Source organism: Chiloscyllium plagiosum, unplaced genomic scaffold (genome assembly GCF_037043375.1).
Source record: "Chiloscyllium plagiosum isolate Xiang-an unplaced genomic scaffold, Cpla_swu_hap1 HiC_scaffold_23, whole genome shotgun sequence".
In the NCBI taxonomy this organism is placed as follows: Eukaryota; Metazoa; Chordata; class Chondrichthyes; order Orectolobiformes; family Hemiscylliidae; genus Chiloscyllium; species Chiloscyllium plagiosum.
Window position 1 is genome coordinate 49,443,280 of NW_028270161.1, and position 20,724 is coordinate 49,464,003.

The following is a 20,724-nucleotide window of genomic DNA, read 5'->3' on the forward strand; positions in this document are numbered from 1 at the left end:
TGATTGAAGGGGTTGGGTGAGGTATCATATTTGCATAAAGCATCCGAGAAGTTTTCATTAATTAGCTTTTACTCTATATACGTGTGGTTCGTCTTTCCTCAAGTTATTGGCACATTAAAGGAAACTTGCTTTCTTTACCATATGCTAATGCAAACAGTTTTTGTAACTTTCCAAAAAGATTCAGATATCCTACTCTGGTTGTATAATGATCTTATCAGCATGTGATCTGTCTCAGAAGTAGACATCAACACAAATTAAGGATGAGATCGCAGGGACTGAGTGTTATAGAATCCCTATCGTGTGGAGGCAGGCCATTCGGTCTATAGAACCGTTTGAAAAGCATCCTACTCGGACCCACACCCGTACCCTATCCCTGTAACCCTGCATTTTCCATGGCTAATCCACCTAACCTGCTCATCTTTGAACTGTGAGAGGAAACCCACACAGACATGGGGAGAATGCGCAAACTCCACACAGACAGTCTCCCAGAGGGTGGGAATTGAACCCGAGCCCCTGGCGCTGTGAGGCTGCAGTGCTAACCACTGAGCCCACTGCAGTGATGAACACTGAACAGTCTGTGGCTTTGTAAACTGAAGTAAAGCTGCAGGCTGGAACTCATTCTAACTATTGAACTGTGGCTCAGCTCCTAGGGTCATTTTCCTGATTATGTCCTCCCACATAGAAGCTCTTCCTTTAATAGGTGACAAATGAGGGGCTGCTGGCAAATTTCCTGACCTGAAATGCTGGAAGATGAGAGTCCGCTGTTGGGCAGTGCACAGGTTGAGAAATGTCCCTATCATTGTAACAAAGAACATGCTTTGGCCATTGTCCCTTTGACAGCAGCCCGTCCAAAACACGTCAAAGATCTACAGGCCAAATAGAACTCAAATTTCTGAAAGATCTCCAAATGCTTTGAATTTGAGTGAAGAGCAGTAGCCTTGAGAGAGTAGCAGTGTCCCAAGTTACATGTAATTTTCACGAGCCTATCAGAAACTACTTGCGTAAAGTTTTGAAATGCAAACAAATCCACAAGTGTGTGTTAATGATATTTTAGTTATGGACCCCCTCAATATATATTGAGAAGATAGCTTAGACCCTAAGCTTTTTCTTATTTTAAAGGTAAGGGCATTGCATTTCACATGCAATTCGATCGGTCAAAGCACAATTTATTTCAATAGTTAATATGCAGACAAAATAAATATAAAAGAATTGACTTAACTGTAACTATTGAAATGCTTAACAAAATAATATAGAATTCATAGAACCCCTACAGTGTGGAAACAGGCTATTTGGCCCAACAAGTCCACACCGACCCTCCAAAGAGTAAGCCACCCACACCCATTCCCTTACCCTACATTTACTCCTAACCTACACATCTGTGGGCAATTTAGCGTGGCCAATTCACCTAACCTGCACATCTTTGGATTATAGGAGGAAACAGGAGCACCCTAAGGAAACCCATGTAGACATGGGGAGAATCTTCAAACTCCACACAGACTGTCACCCGAGGCTGGAATTGAACCTGGGTTCTTGGTGCTGTGAGGCAGCAGTGCTAACCAGTGAGCCACTATGTTGCCCTAATATGTTAGCTGCTACTAATTAACTGTTCCATAAACACACTTTGGCAAAAGCAAATTCAGTAAAACAGATTATCTCACATGCAATTCTAGCAGCAGGAAGAGAACTCCAACTTTTAGCTGTAACAGAGAGGAATAAGAGCTTCCACATCCAGCTTCAAAACCCCAGCAACTGCAGGAAGCTAAAATTAAACATCCTAGTTCTGTGGCAGCAACCATTCAGGTTGCTTGTAACTTAAAAAAAACCCAAGCTGTTTGGTGGCTTTGAGTAGACCGATCGGGACCTCTGTCTCAAGCTTTCTTCATAAGAGAACCAGCACAGAATACACATCTTAAAGTCAGAGTATTGTCATACTTCAGATGAATACATTTTCAGAACAAAGACAACCGAGACCTAACGACATTGCACATTTTCAGTTCTCAAGTTATCTTGAGGTTTTTATCGCTTGGGATTTCTTACTCTACAGGTTCAGGCATGGAGCACTATCAAAAAATCATGGGGTCAAAGGAAATGATCTTTTGTTGTTTTTTTGATGGAAGGGTCAGACAATTTGAGCCTGCAATTACCCAAATGGCACTTTTTGCAGTGCCACTTGACACAGAGTGCAGAATCAGTCTTGTGTGCTTTCAAAAGGTTATATTTGGTGCAATGGACTCAGCACTGTTAATGTTATGGAGTCATGCCCAATTAAAATAACACCCACTGGAAGAGCTGAGATATTATGTCTATATCACAGGCTTCTTCCTCAACATGAAAAAAATACTTCAATGATTACAAAATATGGTAAAAAGATACTTAAAGCTTAAAGAGGAGGAAATTAAATCGGAACGTTTAACTAAATGACGCAATCAGCTCAATAATGCTGGTTGATTCCTGAAACAATAATAAGTCTTGTGTATATGGGAAGTAATAAATGTAAAGATTATACTTGGCACAAGAGGAAATCAAGTGATAAACTCCCATTGTGGTGCACTCATCATCCATTATTTAGTTTCTGTGACAGATTTTAACGTCTTTCAATTGCTCACTATAGCAACCAATCAAAACAAAAAAGAAAATCAGGTGCCATGGAATCGAGGTCAAGCTGAATTTTGAGGAAATCAACCACCAGTGTTGTTGGGCTTTTAGTGCATCATTGACATTGGATTTCAAGCAAAGGGTTTTGAATGCACCAGGAAATAGACAGGCTGGATTTCGAACCATTGGCTATGAATGGTCGAGAAGAGTATAAATTCGCTATTTAAAAAGTTGTATATTAGCTTTGTTCCACACATTTATACACTGTAAGTAGAGGATAGAAAGAGAGTTTTTTTTTGTATGTCAGGACCATACGTGCTACCATGGCTTCAGGCTTTAATTGCTAATTGTCTTTTGTATTCTGTATTCTTTCAACCTATTGGTTGCAATCTCTGTTTATATTCTCTGGTTAATGGTCTTTTTCAGCAAAGTGGCATACGCTGTCAGAATACATCTCTCACTTTACTCATCTTCTTGAATTTTTTCTTCAAGTTCATTCATTCCTTTAGTGTCCTTGCCCTTTTTAGAACATCATGTATCCAAATGTGCTCGCTCTCTCTGTTGTTGAACATCACCTTCATCACTTTGAATCAGTACAGCGCTTTCAGAGTCGGTTCATTTTAAGTTTGTTCAAGAGTGAGTTTCTTCATCTCACTTCCACTCCCCCTCAACAGCCCATTCCCGTGGTTTCATCCTGATGGCTTTACAATAAAGTATCGCCATCAAATAACTGCTTCAGAATAAATTCTCCTACGATTGAATTTTCAACAGTGCAAATATCTACTGCATTTCTTTAAAATAAGAAATGAAAGCTTAATGTCACAGGAGGAAAGCAAGACCCTGCATTTGGTTAGCACCCAGTCACATTTCAGGACTTCCACAGTCTTGCACAATCAATTGATTATTTTTGATGTGCTGTCCCTGATCTATGTAGGTACGAGGAACAGCCAAGTTTGAGGACATTAATGGAAAATCTTTTCTGCCAAGGAGGTCTAGGGAGAGCTCTTTGCATTCCTTCAAAGAGTGCCTTGGGATCTTTAACTCACATATACATAGGCAATTAGGCCTTCTGTTTGGTAATTGTCATATTTGGTATTTACACATATCAATGTCCTATACTCAAAGAGTCAGAGATATACAGTATGGAAACAGACCCTTCGGTCCAACTTGTCCATTGACCAGATATCCTAAATTAATCTAGTCCCATTTGCTGGCATTTAGATAACATCCCTCCAAACCCTTCCTATTCATATACCCATTCAAATGACTTTTAAATATTGCAATTATACTAGCCTCCACCACTTACTCTGGCAGCTTATAAAAGTTGACCCTTACGTCCCCTTTAAAATTTTCCCCTTTCACCTTAAAACTATGTCCTCTAGTTTTGGACTCCCCCACCCCAGGGAAAAGACCTCATCTACTTACCCTATCCATGTCCTTCATGATTTTATAAATCTCTGTAAGGTCCCCCTCAGCCTCCGACGCTCCAGGGAAAACAGCCCCAGCCATTCAGCTTCTCCCTACAGCTCAAACCCTCCAACCCTGGCAACATCCTTGTAAATCTTTTCTGAACCCTTTCAAGTTTCACATTATCCGTTTCCCAACAATGCAGCACTCCCTCAGTAAAACACTGAATGTAAAACTGATATCAACTTTGTAGGGGGAGCTTAGGAAGTAAACAACTGATGGCAAATTACACTATTCTCTAATCTCACTTGGTGTTGTGTATGCACCCTAACACATCAATCTGAAGATTGATGTGTTAGAGTGCATACACAACACCAAGTATATGCAAATATATGAATGGTCCATAGATATTACAATTTTCATGATATGCTTTGAGCATGTATCAGAAGTGACAAAGTGAAAAAGCCCCCTTCATGCTCTGGTAAATCAATCCCAATCATTTACAGTGTACCTCACATTATCATTTGTAATGATTCAGGTCCATATCCTGTGGAGAATACTGGGTTTCTGAGAAACAAAATGATCATGAAATATCAAAAAGACCAGCATATTTCACCTGCTTAAATAGCATATTGGCTGATAATTCTAAATAGAACAAAACTTAGAAGATTCTAATAAATTCATTTTTCTTCAATGAAAGCTCTTAAGCGTTTAAGTTGTTTATTGTGGAAGAGAAAATTCTCCCTCCTCTGAAATATGTCCTGTAGCCTGCTGTATCGCATCACGTATTTAAAGGGATGTTATTGAGCCTGTACTATCCACTTACTTTAATGCTACACCTCATTAAGAACACCTGCACCACTTCCTCCTTCTATATTAATTTTCCCAACATATTACTATGCCTGGTCAAGAGAGAGGACAGCTTGTCATCTAAGTTCTGTGTGGTTTCATGAGATCCCCAAAAACATACATTTGAACAGCGTGTCAAGAAGATGTTTACTTATTTTGGTCCCTCCATTTGATGAGAAAGGATGTCCAATGAGTTTCATCAAAGTGAATGAATTTGTTAGCGTTTGGTTTTGAATCTCACGCTTCATACACACAAAAACCTACAAATTTAGACTACGATTGAATTGAACAACAAGGGGACATTGTGTTCATCAAAGTGTTCAGAAGTAGAGATCCTTCAAACCCGTGTGTCACAATTACTCTGGCCAACCAGAACAAAGAGCACTTCAGGAGCCTTTAAAAATAAATTACATTTTATTCTGGCCTTTTTCCATCTTTCTGGAAGTGAAACCGGTAGAGAATTGTTTTGCATAGACCATCGTGTGAATAATGAAAGTCAGAAATATTTAATCACTTAAGCAAATGCATCAGGTTCGACTCCTTATTTGTTTCCAAAACATCTATTCATATTGGATTTCAGTTTCCTCGGTGAAGTGCTTTTTGTAATTCAGATAAAGATTGCACAGATTGTTGCAAAAACGGTCTAAATTCATAACTGGCAAAGAGAATCTGGAGCAATGTTTTGTTTCAGCCTGCAAATCTAGGGGAAACGAGATCTATTTCTACTAGGCGTCTGTCCCTACAATTAATGCCAGAGATTACAATTGTTTCGTAACCCTTTGCAGTAATCTGTCCACCAGCTGCCAAAAAAATCTTAGGAATCAGTGAAACTGACACACTGAGGGTCAAATCTTGCTGGTTTCAAGACAGGACTGGTAGGCAATTTACAAAGCTTTGTGATGGGTCAGCAAGCTGATATTTCCCTCCTCCCGGTGATTTTTCCAGGAGTGCATCATTACTGGATGATGCTACCTACCCAGTAGTACCAGTTGCATATTGTCACAATTAACTGCTCATTTATGGGGTGATCAGGTATGCTACTGACAATAGCCCCACTGAAGGTCAGGTCAGTGCCTGCAAGTGGCTTTGTGGACATGCAATGTCTCCTATTTCAACTCAGGCAGACATCCTGACAGGCAAGGCAGGGTCTGCACCCAGCAACAATCCTGACTCTATCCTCTTGTGGTACTGTTGGATCAACAAAGTTTCAGGTGAGGCGCAAAGGGGTCAATGAGATCCCTTTGACTACCAAGCATGTCTGAGGGGTGTAAAACTCTGTCCTAGTTCTAGCCTGTAAGTACCAAGGTGAAACTGGTTTTGGAGACAGTGAATTAATAATCCATTTTACACCATCTGAACTGGATCACTGATTCATTATTGTTCCTTTTGTGTAGTTGTGGAGAACTAATTTCATTATCCACTCTTCCAACTTTTGTTTTTTCTATTCTAATGATTAATTTGATGTGCATTCATTAACCTGCACTGAACACTCTCAAATTGACCAACTCCTACATCTGGAACTCCTACTCCCTTCCTGAAATTTATATTGAGTGAGTAAATGGACAAGGGTGAAGGGAGGAATAACTTATTACTCAGTGAGTTGTTCGGATATGGAATGCACTGTCTGGAAATCCAGGGGGAGGCAGGTTCAGTTGAGGCATTCAAGAGAGCATTGGATGATTATTTGGTTAAGAATAATGTGCAAAGGTATGGGGATAAAGTAGGAGATTTGCATTAGTTAATGATGTGTGATTGAAGAGACAGTGCAGGCACGTTGGGCCAAATGGCCCCTTCTAGACTACAACAGTTCTGTGATTTTCTATGGATCCAGCCAATAGCGTTTCAATGGACAGAAACTGGTGTCCAATTCAAATTGATCAGCAAGTTGGCTACCAAATGCTGAAAGTCCCTAGGAAGAGGAAAAGGAGCCAATATCATGGCATTTGTCAGGAGTGGGAGGGGGAAGCTCAGTAGATATACTGGTGCTATATAACCTGTATCAGGCTCCACTGAATCACTGCAGTGTGGAAACAGACCATTTCATCCAACAAGTCCACACCAACTCTCTGAAGAGCATCCCACCCAGACTCATCCCCATAACTCTGTACTTCCCATGGTTAATGCACCTAAACTACACATCTCTGGACACCATGGACCATCACTATCCACCTGATCTCCACATCTTTGGACTGTGGCAGGAAACCGGAGCACCTGGCAGAAACCCATGCAGACACTGGGCGAACGTGCAAACTCCACACAGTCGCTTGAGGGTGGAATCGAACCCAGGTCCCTGGTGCTGTGAGGCAGCAGTGCTAACCACTGAGTCACCATGCACCCCTTTTGATTTCTTACACCAAAAATGCCTGTGCTTGTGCTTCCCGGGATCAAAATGATCCACCAGCCAGCCAAAGCAATGACGCAACAGCCAACATTATTTGCCTTTAAATATTAAACCTCTCTGACAAGATTAATCCGACAGTGAGGAAAATGACAAAACTAGAGATGCCCTAACTGTTGTGTAGACCAGTGCTGAAATAGTTACCTGCTTGGGTTTTTTTATGGGATATTTTAATACCAATTTATTAAACAACCAGCATTCTAGTGCTATTGCTGCAATTCATTGTACACAGAAAACTCAGCATTTTATAGAGTTCTAAGGCAGCCCAATAAAGATTCGCATCACACTAATAAAGCAATACTCCGGGCAAATTTACGGTTGAGGTCTATTCTAATAAATCTCCAATTGTAAACTAATGAAAAGACCCTGGTATACCTCCCTCATCCATACACACACAAAAGGAAGCAATTTGAAAATGTTTGACAAAATAACACTGCACATCATCAGCAGTGAAGAACCTCATTTCCTGTTCACAGAGATAATGCATTATCATTCATATTAAGGAAATAACCCAATGGCACTTATTTTCAGGAAACTAAATTACCACACAATCAATAATGCATTCTAGTTTAATCTGAAATTTCAGCATGTATGATATTCTACTTTCAGTTAATATCTTGCTGTACAGCAAGCTTTGGTATTGCAATACCTTTATAAGAGAATTACCTGTCCAAATCAGATGCCAAGGTAGCTTTCTCAGAGATATTAATCAATTCAGCCAAAAACATAATGTCGCTTAGACTGAGGAATAAAAGGTGGGCAAGCAAATGATTAAAGAATTGATGTGAATTATTATTGAGGTTTTAACTGTTTCAGAACAGAAGTCCAAATAATATTCCGGTTTATGCATTTTCAGTAGTTCTGCTTTATGGCCGATTTACATATAAATTGCCTTATTTTAGACTCAATGAGTTCTTTACATGTCTGTTTATGATACACATCCTTTGCTGAGATTTCAGAATAGTTTCTGCATTTTAAAATTTTACTTGGAGAGAAGAAAAGGAACAGGAGACTCACGTTTAGAAGCGCTTTGTTAATAAGAGAATTATGATTTAGAATGAGAAATTTAAAAACTGACTCCTAAGTGGCCTAACATAGCAATGCTTACAATGGCCACTTTGTAAGGGTTCAGTGAGCACCATGTGATATGACATTGCTGAGCAAAGTTGCCTGCCTTACCATGAGTGTATATTTGTTTCCTCAGAGGTGATCTCATTTGGACCTTCCTCTTGTGAAGAAGGTAGGGAAACACTGAGGAACTTGTTGACGTAATGATCAAAAGCTACACAACCAGAATGGGTTCGGAAGCCATCAGCAGTTACAGTCCAGTACCACCCTTTCCTCCCAGCATAAGGCTGAGAGGTGGTGGTCATGGAAAAGAAGAGAAAATAATACATTAATACAAAAAGATTTTTATAATACCTACTTTCCCCATTAATATTCATGACTACTTTGTTAAGATATACAAGTACAGTGAAAGCCTTTTAATGGGAACACCATGCTAGCAAGCAAGACATTACCATTATCCATTTCTTGCCGTTAAACAAGCAAATTAAACATAGAGGGAAATGAGTCAGTCCCCAGGCAAATATTCCCTTTTAAATTAATGTTACCACTAACAAGGGTGCCCATTAACTGGTAGGTAGCACATGAGAAAAATAGTAGTCACAGTCTTCAGTGAAATAGTTTACCGCACTCCATTGGTCTTTACAATGAAGAGTAGTTAAACAGCAAGGCCTCAGCCTTGTAAAGTAAAGTCAAAGTACAACCGCACAAGTAGGGGAAAGAAAGGCAGGCAGAACAGTACAAAACCCTTTATTTTCATGGTGTGGTAGACCTGAACTTTACAAGTCCTGAAGGATACTCTCTCACAATATTAACAGTTTTGCCCCTTTCCTACAGTGTATTTTGTTTGAAACATGCTTCTTGATTCCATCTGACTGTACAAAAAAAAGAGATAGTTGAGTAAATCAGAAGAGATAAAAAAACAGTTGCACTTTATGCTGGTTCAGAGGTCAAGATCAAGGCTCCCATTTCAAACTAAAAACCGATACAACATAATTTTGTTTCAATGAATATTATAAGCAGAGGCTAGCCTAATACTTCTGATTAGACAATGTGAGGTTTTTGCAACTATTTTCAAGAAGCTGCCTCCATTTTGAAAATCTCCTACACAAGGGATTAATTATAAAGTTAGGATTCTGTCTCGGGCCCAAATACAAGTCATTTCACCAGTGAGCCACTGAGCTGATATCAAATCAATCCTCAAACGACACATTCTTACACCAAAATATATTTTCTCAGCTACTTTCCCATTGCTGTATGGAATGAAAAAATACTTATCACTTGAATTCTGTATATCAGACTACAAGTATGATTCTATTGCTGCTGAATATATGTGGTGACCTGTACTGGCCCTTTACACGAAGACAGACAGGGTATGGTAATATTTGGATACAAACCTATCTCCTATATGTCGGATCAACCTCACATTGGCAGAATGTTGAGTTGGGAATGAGACTGTGGGTTGTTGATGAATAGCAACAGACAACAGGGTAGATCTTGACTTTTCAAGAATGTTTGATTAATGAATCATCAGCACTTTTACATGCCTCACTCCAATTTAATTCCTGTTGAAGCCAAATTGGAAGTGATGCATAAAGCTCCGAGCTATTGCACAAAGTCAAGATCTAATCTTAGGGAGTTTTATTTTAATCTTGATTGTTCCACTCAGCACACAGGTGGCCACCTGGCTCCTCTAAGTATAGTCTTGAAGAGAGCACTGACTGCAAGAGCCCTTCATAAGTGGTTTCAAACTTGTCAATTTGAAGATCACTTCATTATCAACCCCACTGCAGTGAAGTACACTTATGAATGCCTTAACAACAAGGCACAAAAAGGCAGCAAATTATGCAATATAAAATTCAGATGCAAATTATAGGAAAATGCTTTGTTTTCTCAGCTTCAGAATGCAGAATGTAGTGGATAAATTAAATGGGGAAGTGAGCCCAGGGCAGCTGAATGCTGACAATTCATTAACCCTTTGAGGTCTGGAGGGGAAGTGGTTTACCAGTAAGTGCGTTGGGTGGAAGATAAAGACCTTTGCAGAGTCACAGACTTGCATCTAAGTCTGTGCTCTTTTGATTTTGACCTACTTACTGTTATTTGAGAAGTAAAGTCTTTATAAATCCCACCTTCAAACACACTACCTACAGGGGTTTCTCAAATCCAGTGATAAAATTTGCTGGATGTGGTTTGTTTTGTTTTGATTCGGAGATGCTCACTAACGAACCGTTGATTCTCTATTAGTGTTGGATGACACTGTTCTCTTCAGGGGATGAGGGTTTATCAAATTTCCAAAAGTTACTGTCAATTTTGGTTCATTGGTAACATGATTTCACTCCAGGATTTACGCTCAGAATCCAGGCCCACCATTTCTTGTCATACTGACGGGATGGCAACAGAAGTGACATTTAGATGTTATTCTGAGGCTGTGGTACTACTCAAAAATAAATGGGAATTCTCTCTACTGATCTGTTCTTGGTTAAAAAAAAACTGTCCCTCAACTGGGATGTGGTGATGCTGGCGTTGGTCTGGTACGGACAAAGTCAGATGTCACACCCAGCAGGTTACAGTCTAACGGGTTTATTTGAAATCACAAAAGCTTGTGTTGTTCTATAACCTAGTAGCATGCGATTTCTGACTTTATCCCTAAATTGACATCACTAAAACAGATAAGTGAACTTAATGTTTCTTGTGGGTAGAAGGATGTTCCCTTTATCCTCTTTTGTTGATTAGGTTCCATGGTCTTACTTGGTTTATGGTGGTACAGGAGGGCCTTGTGGTGCAGAGGTAGTACCCTACCTCTTAGCTAGAACATCTAGGTCCAAGTCCCACGTGGATCATAGTATATCCAAACAGGTTGGTTAAAAATATTTCACATTGGTAGAGGCACAATCACTAGTGAGTCTTCACAAGAACAAGTTCTTATCTTAACATGATGTAGTTTACCATATGGTAGCAATTAGATACAAGTTAGTATTGTTAGTAACATGTTGAAAAGACGTGTGGATGTAGGTCTTCATTCCTTCAGGCCCTACACTATTATCTTCACCCAAGCCTTTTCAGACCGTGGTGGCGAGCTAATGCAATCTCCAACATTAACTTTTTCCGAACTGTTATACAATGCACACAAGTATCAGTGTATAAATAATTGAACAATTTGTGCTGAGGAAGAGCAGCCTGCGAGTTAAGAAACACCATAAATTGGTGACAACTCGACTCCTGTAAATGAGCCCAGTTGTACCAACCTTGTCTCTAAATCATGATTTTTGGTTCCAATCCCACTCTAAAACTTTGCCACAAAATACAAGTCCAGTGAAGTACTAAAAGAGTGCAATACTATCAATTGGGTTACCATGTAATTGACTTATTAAACCAGTGGCCTATCAGCTGTATGTAACAGATCCCACGGCAACATTTCAAACAAGAGCGATATCCTTGGGGTTCTAGCCAAGATCCATCCTTCAATCAATGTAAAAGAAACAGATTATCAGGTCATAATCTCATTGCCATGTCTGGGAACTTGCAATGCACAGATTAGCTACACGCTGTTACACTACAACTGTAACTTCAATTCAAAAGTGCTATAAGGCGCTTAAGGATATCTAGTTGTCACACATGTGTTCTTATTCTTTGTTCTGGATGTGAGCTTTGCTAGCTCGGTTAACATTTGATGCCCATCCCTAATTGCCCTTGAGAAAGTGTTGGTGAGCTACCTTCTTGAATCACTGTGGTTCATGTCGTGTAGGTACAATTAGACTGCTATTAGGAATGGGATTCCAGGATTTTAACCCAGTGAGAATGATGGAATGGTGATATATTTCTACCACAGATGGTGTGAAGTTTGGAGGGGAACTTGCAGGTGGTTATGCTCCCATGAATTTGCTGCTAGTGTTCTTCTAGGTGGTAAAGGTCACGGATTTGGATAATATTGGCAAAGAAGCTCTGGTGTGTTATTGTAGCAAATTTTGTAGATGATTATGTTATCACTCTGTGCCAAACAAATGGGCTACTTTGTCATGGATGGAGGCAAACTTCTTGAGTGTTTCCAGAGTAGAGAGTATTCCATCACACTCCTGACTTCTGCCCTGTGGATGGTGGACCAGCTTTGGGGAGTCAAGAGGTGAGTTACTCATGACAGCATTCCTAGTCAGAGCACATTCCTACTGTGCTCCTGTAGCCACAGTATTTACATGGATAGTCAATTTTAGTTTTGGGTCTATGGCAATCCCCAGAATGCTGATGATGGGGAATTCAGTGAGAGTAATGTCAGTGAATGCCAAGGGGGTGATTGTCAAATTGTCTCTTACTGGAGATAGGCATTGCCTGGCACGTGTGTGGTATGAATGTTACTTGTCACTTATCAGCTCGAGTCTTAATATTTTCCAAGTCTTGCTGTGTATGGGTATGAAAAATGTGTTGCTGGAAAAGCGCAGCAGGTCAGGCAGCATCAAAGGAGCAGGAGAATCGACGTTTCGGGCATAAGCCCTTCTGATTCCTGAAGAAGGGCTTATGCCCGAAACGTCAGTTCTCCTGCTCCTTTGATGCTGCCTGACCTGCTGCGCTTTTCCAGCAACACATTTTTCAGCTCTGATCTCCAGCATCTGCAGTCCTGTGTATGGGTATGGGTAAATTTTTGATTTTTCATTCAACTTTCTGATAAATTCAAGAAATTGTGCTTTTACAATGTGAAATTAATACCAGTCCTAACTTTCTGAAGTGAGTTTAATAACAATTTACATTCCTCCCATACCATTCAATGTTGGTGGCTAGGAAATGGAACAATTGAAACAATGAGTCACATCCCACAGGTAATAAATTGTTCTTAGTGATTATTAAAGAAGGTAATGTGTTTTTAAATTGAATTTTTATTATTCTTTTCTCTCTCTGTATTTCTCTTCCTGAATTCAAGTTGGATTTATTTCCTTTTCAAATTCATTTCCATATTCTTAAATCTCATTGGTTAACAATGATAGACTCGAGAATCCTGTCATTTACCAAGCACTGAAATGACCTTGTCATGATCAGTTCACACTTACACCAATTTGTGGTACAAAATCTTTGAAGTGAAGTTTAAAACCAATGAGCAAACAAATCTAGCCAGCCAACAAACCAAGATACAATGCTTTAGAAAATTCTGCAATCATTGGTTAATTATTTCGTTCATCCTTGCATGTCAGCCGCTATGAAGTGTTTTGACTTTAAGAAAGGTGAAAGGCACTTTCTCAATATTGTGTATCTAACAGGTGGCCGGAATGGATTTTAGGGTGTAGATGAAGTGAGTGAGCATGCATTCTGTTTTTTTTAAAAAAAATGCCAGTTTGCTCTCATTTTCAGTCAAGCGTGTGGTGTTGGAAAAGCACAGCAGGTCAGGCAGCATCCGAGGAGCAGGAGTATCGATGTTTCGCACATTAAGTTCTCATTTTCAGCCTACACTGCTGGTTTGCAGCAATGTGACTGGCAGTTAAATCTCCAGGTCTTCCCTTTTCAATACTTGGCCTCTCCACCTGCATATTCTCAGCTCTGGCTCCTCATGATGACACTAAGAAACATTTTCCCTAGTGGCCCCAGGAAAAAGCTCCGAGGAATTCTGAGAAGTTTTGACCCTCTAAACAGGCCCTTGGGATACACTCTGCTGCTCACGAACCAACCTCCAACCCTGGGTGATTATCTCCAACAGCCTTCCAATCTTCCAAGTTAGCCACAAGGCAGAGGGAGTAAATACTGCTAACAAGATTCTGGTGAGGAACCCACAGGCAGACTGATGTCTAAAAATGACATCTGTCTCGCAAACCAAACCAATCCCAAACTGTATTCCCTTGGGTTCAACTAGGAAGGTTGAGAGGGGGGGTCATGACAATTGGAAAGCCTAAAGTATCCATAAATCTTTCCCAGGCTGGACTCTGGAGAACACATCAGGTTTACCGTAAAGCATTAGCGCAAAGGCAACGGTTACGAGTTTCCCATTGGCATAAGGAACAGGTGCTATGTGTTGCCTCCAATCATGTCCTACTGATGCACTGCAGAAATGCACCAAGTTCTTGAGGAAACATCTTCCAGACCCACGGCTACTATCACCTAGAAGAATATACGACAGACACATGGGAACATCTCTACCTGCAAGTCACCCTCCAAAACACTCACTTGGAAATTTTTGCCATTCCTTCAGTGTCACTAGGTCAAAATTCTGGAATTCCCTCCTTAAAAAGCATTATCTACAGCAAATGGATTGCAGCAGTTCAAGAAGGCAGCTCACCACCACCTTCTAAGGGCAAGTAAGGACGGGCAATAAATGCTGCCCCAGCCAGTGACACCATTTCCCATGAATGAAAAGAAAACTGGTCCACAGTAAGTTAGGCAGCCTGAGACAAAAAGTTACTGACCTGCCATGATCAATGCTCAGACTTATAGCATATCTGCTCAAGAGAATCCATCATTCAGCCAAAACAGTACACTGAATGCTAAGCCAGGAACATCCACACTGTCTTGGCTATGTTCATCAGATTGATGATGACCATATTTACATCCACTCTTCATTGTGAACCAGATACCGAGGTAGAGATCCTGGATCTCCACACTGATGCTGTAAATACACCTGGATGAGAGATATGAAGATGGTGGACACTGATGTTGATAACTGGGGGACAGTTGCTGATGGCCACGAGAACTAGATGGACAAAAACGGAAAGTACAGCCAGCTGAGAGGAGAAAGCAGAGGAGCGTGAACCATGTACTGCCTTAGACCACCATCTTCTTCAGAAGAAAATGTGGCAGAGACTTTCATGACATAGCCCACTCCTGAGCCTCACCAGGTGATGCTTCACATAGTTGACCATCATGGTGTAAACCATTGTTTTGTAAGAGGGAAGGCTTCACTGACAAAAATTTATTTACTCAGCAGATGTATCCTTTACAGGCTAACCTAAGTTAGGAGTCTTTCCCTGTCCAGTATGTACTTTGAAAAATGATCCTTTCTGTGTCTCTTGCGACTCCAGAGTATTCTGGAAAATGTAATCAGGATTTGATTAAATGAAATAAAACACTTAGGAGTCAGAAATTGAGAGCTAGTGGACTGAATCTTCTCAGTCCCTGTACGACATGGGTCATGGGGTGAAAGTTGGGAACACTGAGTGAAATAAAAGTGAGAACCTTCTTGATCTCGACACCAAAAATGTCCCAAATACTGGACGGCAAGAGAAGATTCTCACTAGTGAGCAGTGAGAGACTAATTTACATGGATCATTCTCATCACTAACTCATCCCACCTCGTGAATGAACAGTTTGCATTCTCCCGCCTGACACTGAGAATACCCGATATGAAAGTCATGGCGGATATTTGGCGACTCCAGGTCCTCCGAATTTCCATCTTGGACACTTAGCACCAACATCACAGGGCTGAAAATGTGTTGCTGGAAAAGCGCAGCAGGTCAGGCAGCATCCAGGGAACAGGAGAATCGACGTTTCGGGCATAAGCCCTTCTCCTGTTCCCTGGATGCTGCCTGACCTGCTGCGCTTTTGCAGCAACACATTTTCAGCTCTGATCTCCAGCATCTGCAGACCTCACTTTCTCCACCAACATCACAGGGACCATTTCACAGGCAATGGTCGCAGGAACCTCCAGTTCACAGATGTTAACATCTGACACATACCAGCCTCATGGCATCAGTGTGGCACATGGGTGATTCACTGTAGCATGCTGCTGCACTTCAGAACTGCCCTTTGAAGCAGACCAGAATCTTTCGTTGCAACGCTGCTACAAGGGTATGGGATGATCAGGGGCAGGGACCTAGATCATGCACTAGACGAGGCTGCATCACAGGGCTCCTCACTCACGTTGTGCCTATTTTGATGCTTACAGCATCCTTGACTTGCCTTCTGCCACTTTGTCCCCTCAGCTGCATTTTAAAGGCTCACGGTACTTCTGTCTTAGCTTGCTGTTTAGTGCAGACACTTGGTTGTCAGCAGGCATCAGTCCTGTGGGTGGACATGCTGCTGGGCAGCACTGCCTTATGTCAATTTTGTACCACATCATGTGTCAGCAGCCGACATGGCAAGCACACTGCCTGTGTTTCAGCCAAATGAACACATCTCAAGTTGAAGGTGAGCAGCCCTCAGTCAAGTCAAGGTGGATTGACGTAGGTCAGGGGCTCTTTACATAGTCTTGACTGACTGTGTCAGCAATCAAGCAGAGTCCCCGATCAGTCCAGGGACTTGAGCACAGTCAATGAGCTGTGTAGGTTTAAGAGGGCTATCTCACTACAGTCTGCGGACTAGGCTATTTTCAGCCGTGCAGATCTGGTGCAGCGATTAGGGCTTTTGCTGATCACCATTCAAGGAGCTGTACAAAGACCAGTCAGGGGCATCCCTCCAAGTCAGTTGGTGACTGAGAACAGGATGAATATGGAGGGAGGTGGTGGGATTCAGTAGGGATGGGCTGTCAAGAGCCTGCCTTTGGATAGAGATGTGGAGATTTGGTGGGAGTATACGGAATCACAGTGCGGCTTAAGGTGCCAAGTGTGACTTAAATTACCTTCCATATTACATCGATTCCTAAAGGTGAGTGGAAAATGGCTGTGAGCACACATGGAGGGGACACAGGTAGTGTTTATTTGCTGTCTCGACACACAGGGTCCTCTTCCAATGAATTGGAGCACAATCATGCACTTGTGGTGTGCGGTTTGAAGTCATTTATAATCATATCAACGTGCATGAAATGCAAGAAATGTACAACTGCGTGGTGTGCAAATGCTGGTTACAAGCAATCTAGGACCAACATCATTGGTCTTTGCAGATTGATGACAGTTCATTGCTGTGAGGCATAAGTAATCCCAAGTGATCTTAAAAATGGCAGCCACAGGCACAGAGTTAGTGCAAGACTAGTGCATAAGGGCATGGATCTGGTTTCTCATTACCTTGAACTGTTAGTACAAGGCAGCACACTGTTAGGTGAAATTATGCCTTTCTTAGATGTTGTGGGGCTGGGAGGACAAGACTGCAGTAGTCATTCAGTACTTACACTCTCCTAATATCTCTATACAACAAAACCATAAGGGGCAATGTCCAAGTGTCAGGGAGAGTCATAGATAGGCAATGGCATGGTAACATAATCACTAGAATATTAATCCAGAGACTCTGAGGATGTGGGTTCAAATCCCACTATGGTGGAAGTAAGCGTCTAATGATGATCATGAAATCATTGTGAAGGAAAACCCATTTGGTTCACTAAATCCCTTTAAGGAAGGAAATCTGCCATCCTTACCTGGTCTGGCCTACATATGACTCCAGACCACATAGCAATGTGTTTGACTCTTAACTACAGTTTGAGTAACAAATGCTGGTTTAGCCAGTGGTACCCACATCCACAGGTGAATTAAAATAAAGGCTTTTCATTGCTCAGAATCTTTCATGCCTCAGTTTATGGAGGACGGTGATGAACTGTCTTTTGTGAGTGATGCAAATGCTGACTGCTTGCATCACTAAAGACCTGATTTATTCCTTATGGTCCTCACCCAGGTTAATTAAAAGTATGACTCATGGATTCGGCCACAGCAGGGGTGATGGCACAAAGATACAGAGAAATGGAGGTGGAACAAATGTACCAGTGAGTCCAGATCCAACAGCAACCTCTGGACAATGTAAAGCTGCCTTCACATGAAGGAATCACAACTGAAGGCCTCCTCAGGATGTGCAGGTGGTACAGGAGGCCAACAAGAGTCAATTGTCCTCAATGCCGTTTCCTCCAGATGAGTGGGGCGCAATGTTGGCACATACTGTGGATGTCCCAGGTCACTGTCACTGAGCTGTGCCAACTACTGGAGTGAGATTTGTGACTTGAAGGAAGGGGCGGTCGTGTTGTCCCTGGGGCTGACAAGTGACAGCTGTCCTTAAAGTTTACGCAAATGATTCCCTCCAAGGATCAACTGGGGACCTATGTAGGATCTCTCAATCCTTGATCCTGAAATGTACCAGGGCCATTACCAATGTAATTTGCGTCAGATCGCACCACTTCCTCTCATCCCTCCATGATCAGGTCAGCGCTGCAGCTGGTGGGCATTAGGGCTTTGCCTACACAGCTCAACGGGCGTTATCATAACACACTGAGTTCTTCAACAGCAAAGCACAAGTCACCTGTGATCTTTGACACCACATCATATATGTCTGTGCCACGTGTTGTGTGAACTGCCACAACAGCCATATTCACACATTCCTGCTTCATTACAAATATGAATGCCTTACTAAAAGGGTTACTAGGAGACCAGGGCTACCCCCTGTGACTGGTGGCTCCATTATGAAAACTGCTGACTGAGGCAGAGCATCAATACAATGCAGCCCATTCTTCAAACAGAGCCATGACAGTCCCCCTAAGGATAAGGTTTTAATGCTTGCACCGGTCTGTGGGTGTGTGGGGGAGTGGGTTGTAGTACACTCCAAACTGACTGTGCCACATAATCTATTTTCTTTACAACTGGAACTGGCAAAGAGGGCAGGTGATAGACTCAGAAGAGCTAGAAGGGTGGCAATCGTCTTCTGAGGAGACAGTTAACACATTAAGCAATGCAAACATCGCCTTCTGCATGATACAGCCAAGCAATGTCAGGCTCAACAAACTAGAGAGGACTTATTGACAACCAGTTCCAGCAGATGATAGCAGGTTGTAGTGATCATTTGTGAACAGTGAAATGGTTGGTGTGCTTTAAAGTAGTTTCTGGTCCAGGAAGCAATTGCAGCTTCAGTTTCTTTGTTTTCTGTTAGCTGCGGCTGCTGTGAAATAAAGGTGACTAGTTTGAAGCATTTCAAGGCTTTCTTTTACGTGATGGCCCCGACATCAGGGGCATTGGGATAGAAAAGCAGCAACACAGAGAGATGCAAGATGAGATCTGGTTTAAGACAGCTAAACAACATAGCTTGGTGCTTAATCAATGTTAGAGATTGGAATCTGCAAGCGTCAGTCATGCCATCTGTGTGACCAGAGAAAAGTTGGTTTGTGGTTGTTATCCTATCTCATGCCTGGTGAAAGGCAACTCCGGATTGCCTACATCCAGATGTATACCTGGGTTCAAACTGGGTACTAGGGATCCTGGGAAATCCTGAGAACCTCTGCCTATGACAAGTGCGAAAAATGGGGCCACCATTGGATGAGTGGGGCACTATAGAGCTCTGATACCAATAGGGAAAAAGTGAGGACTGCAAATGTTGGAGATCAGAGTCGAGTGTGGGGTGCTGGAAAAGCACAGCAGGTCAGGCAGCATCCGAGGAGCAGGAGAATCAACGTTTCAGGCATAAGCCCTTCATCACGCTTAAAATCTTCGAGGAGAAAGTGAGGACTGCAGATGCTGGAGATCAGAGCTGAAAATGTGTTACTGGAAAAGTGCAGCAGGTCAGGCAGCATCCAAGGAACAGGAGAATCGATGTTTCGGGCATAAGCCCTTCTTCAGGAATGAGGAAAGTGTGCCCAGCAGGCTAAGATAAAAGGTAGGGAGAAGGGACTTGGGGGAGGGGCGTTGGAATTGCGAAAGGTGGGAGGAAGGTCAAGGTGAGGGTGATAGGCCGGAGTGGGGTGGGGACGGAGAGGTCAGGAAGAAGATTGCAGGTTAGGAAGGTGGTGCTGAGTTCGAGGGATTTGACTGAGACAAGGTCGGGGGAGGGGAAATGAGGAAACTGGAGAAATCTGAGTTTATCCCTTGTGGTTGGAGGGTTCCTAGGCAGAAGATGAGGCGCTCTTCCTCCAGCAGTCGTGTTGCTATGGTCTGGCGATGGAGGAGACAAAGGACCTGCATGTCCTTGGTGGAGTGGGAGGGGGAGTTGAAGTGTTGAGCCACGGGGTGGTTGGGTTGGTTGGTCCGGGTGTCCCAGAGGTCTTCTCTGAACCATTCGCAAGTAGGCGGCCTGTCTCCACAATATAAAGGAGGCCACATCGGGTGCAGCGGATGCAATAGATGATGTGTGTGGAGGTGCAGGTGAATTTGTGGCGGATATGGAAGTATCCCTTGGGGCCTTGGAGGGAAGTAAGGGGGGAGGTGTGGGCGCAAGTTTTGCATTTCTTGTGGTTGCAGGGGAAGGTGCCGGAGTGGAGGTTGGGTTGGTGGGGGGTGTGGACCTGACGAGGGAGTCACGGAGGGAGTGGTCTTTTCGGAACGCTGATAGGGGAGGGGAGGGAAATATATCCCTGGTGGTGGGGTCCGTTTGGAGGTGGCGAAATTAAGGCGGATGATACGTTGTACATGGAGGTGGGTGGGGTGGTAGGTGAGGACCAGTGGGGTTCTGTCCTGGTGGCGGTTGGAGGGGTGGGGCTCAAGGGCGGAGGAGCGGGAAGTGGAGGAGTCGCGGTGGAGGGCATCGTCGACCACGTCTGGGGAAAAATTGCGGTCCTTGAAGAAGGAGGCCATCTGGGTTGTTCGATATTGGAACTGGTC